The 2,500-nt window shown below is 43.2% G+C and overlaps 1 protein-coding gene across 3 annotated transcripts in view; it reads left to right on the top strand.

Annotated features, from left to right (window-relative positions):
* Positions 1–2,322: 2,322 nt before the first annotated feature.
* LOC122261179 (progranulin) overlaps positions 2,323–2,500 on the top strand; it is a 15,927-nt gene continuing 15,749 nt past the window's right edge. The window contains exon 1 of one of the 3 annotated variants that reach the window (XM_086555213.1): positions 2,323–2,361. The gene's annotated coding sequence lies outside the window, so the exon portion shown is untranslated. The other 2 variants (XM_043028718.2, XM_086555212.1) reach the window with 2 other exon arrangements.

Raw genomic sequence — 2,500 nt, 5'->3', positions numbered from 1 at the left:
CTTAGCATGCTTCTGGCTCCTTCTGATATATAACTTCAGGTTAATAAACAGTCTCCCTCCCTCCCTCCCTCTCTCTCTCTCTCTCTCTCTCTCTCTCTCTCTCTCTCTCTCTCTCTCTCTCTCTCTCTCTCTCTCTCTCTCTCTCCTCTCTCTCCTCCTCTCTCTCTCTCTCTCTCTCTCTCTCTCTCTCTCTCTCTCTCTCTCTCTCTCTCTCTCTCTCTCTCTCTCTCTCTCTCTCTCTCTCTCTCTCTCTCTCTCCACCTGTAATGGGTTACTCTGCTTGGTTTGTTCAAGAGCGATAGAACAGGAAAAAACAGCGATTGGTTGTGTGTTATAGAGTAAGGTCATTGTAACAGCTCTTCGTTAGTATAGACAATTACGGTGAAGGTCTAAAAGCGGTGAAGCCACATGTCCTCCTCGTCCTTCTTCTTCTTCTCCCCCCCCCCCTCATTATTATCATCACTTTGCACCTCTTTTTCAAATTCTCCCATTTCTTCCTATGTGTCTCCCTCCTCTTTAACCCAATTTTTACCTTCCTACATATCTTATCCTTTTTATACATTCCAATACCAAATTCCCAGTACAGGAAGGCTGGAATGGATCCAAATTCATAATACTAGGTGGATTGAGTGGATCCAATTTCATAGACTAGATAGCTGGAGTGGATCCAAATTCATAGTACAGGAAGGCTGGAGTGGATCCAAATTCATAGCACAAGTAAAATTAAATGGATCCAAATTCATATCACTAGATGGCTTAAACGGACCCAAATTCATAATACTAGGTGGCTTGTGTGTGTGTGTGTGTGTGTGTGTGTGTGTGTGTGTGTGTGTGTGTGTGTGTGTGTGTGTGTGTGTGAGAGAGAGAGAGAGAGAGAGAGAGAGAGAGAGAGAGAGAGAGAGAGAGAGAGAGAGAGAGAGAGAGAGAGAGAGAGAGAGAGAGAACGCGCCTGGAAGTGCAAATAACTCAGCCGGGGATGGAATCCACTTGAATGAATCCGGTTTGCGACGCGTATAGAACGGTGTCCCGGATGCAGACTAACGTCCAAGTCGTATTTTGCTTGCGTATCTTTTCTCCTTGTGTTTCTCAATTCATTTTTGTTTTCTGTACTCTCTCCCTCATTCTCTCTCTCTCTCTCTCTCTCTCTCTCTCTCTCTCTCTCTCTCTCTCTCTCTCTCTCTCTCTCTCTCTCTCTCTCTCTCTCTCCCCCCCTCTCTCTCTCTCTCTCTCTCTCTCTCTCTCTCTCTCTCTCTCTCTCTCCTCTCCCTCCTCTCTCTCTCTTTCTTTTCTCTCTCTCTCTCTCTCTCTCTCTCTCTCTCTCTCTCTCTCTCTCTCTCTCTCTCTCTCTCTCTCTCTCTCTCTCTCTCTCTCTCTCTCTCTCTCTCCTTATCCATCTCCATCTCCCTCACTCCCCCTCTTCCTGTCCTTCTCCATCTCCCTCTCCCCATCTTTCTCTCCCTATATCCCCCCCCCCCCGTCTCTCTCTCATTATATTTCTTTCTCTACCTCTCCCTCTCCCCCTCTTTCTCTTTATATTCTTTTCTCTCCCTCTGCCTACTTCTCGTCTCTCTCTTTATATCCCCCCCTCTCTCTCTATCTATCTATTTATCTCTCTCTCTCTCTCTCTCATCACAGAGGGAACAACTTCATTGTCTCCGTTATCTCTCTTTATCATTGGAAAATAAGTAAGAGAGAGAGAGAAAGCGAGGGAAAGAGAGGGAGATAGAGTAAGTGTGGTTATCGGGCCACTTTAATAACTATTGCAACAGAAATTTGTCTGTATTCTCCCCCCCCCCCCAATTTATATTTAATGGCATCAGGTGGAAGCTTACAGAGAAAGAGAAAAAAGAGGAGGAGAAAAAATGGAAAAAAATACAGGATTCAGAAAATAAAAGGAAAAGGGGGGGGGGGGCAGGATGAAAAGAGAGAGAGAGAGAGAGAGAGAGAGAGAGAGAGAGAGAGAGAGAGAGAGAGAGAGAGAGAGAGAGAGAGAGAGAGAGAGAGAGAGAGAGAGAGAGAGAGAGAGAGAGAGAGAGAGAGAGAGAGAGGAAGAGACGATTATTATATTTACGCAGATACAGGAAACAGCAGTATATAGTTATTACAATAACATTAAATGGGAACAATAATATTTTATACAACGAAGTAAAGTATAAGAAATAAATCACGTGCAGTCACCGCCCCTAAAAAAAATGTTACTCATAAACAATAAAAATATATTGTCAGTTCACAGGAGTGATTATGATAGAGATATGGTCACCTCCTTTTTAAGAAAAAAGAAAGTTCTAATTTGTCTTTCTCATCCATAAGAAGAAATATAATAGGTTCGTAGGGGGAATCGGGATATCAGCTGATGTCTTGGTACTGTCGAGAAATACATTTAGGATTAATACCTAATTTTTCGTTGCTAGGAAAGTTTGACAGTGGTTTATTAAGAGTTAGATTACCCTTATAGGCATATTCTTTGGGTTGATAGCTTTGAAGATGAGTAACAAAAGAC

Source organism: Penaeus japonicus, unplaced genomic scaffold, assembly GCF_977035675.1.
Source record: "Penaeus japonicus unplaced genomic scaffold, GWHDUDI00000001_assembly GWHDUDI00000030, whole genome shotgun sequence".
Taxonomy (NCBI): Eukaryota; Metazoa; Arthropoda; class Malacostraca; order Decapoda; family Penaeidae; genus Penaeus; species Penaeus japonicus.
The sequence above is the reverse complement of the archived record's forward strand: the minus strand, read 5'-3'. Positions and strand labels throughout refer to the sequence as shown.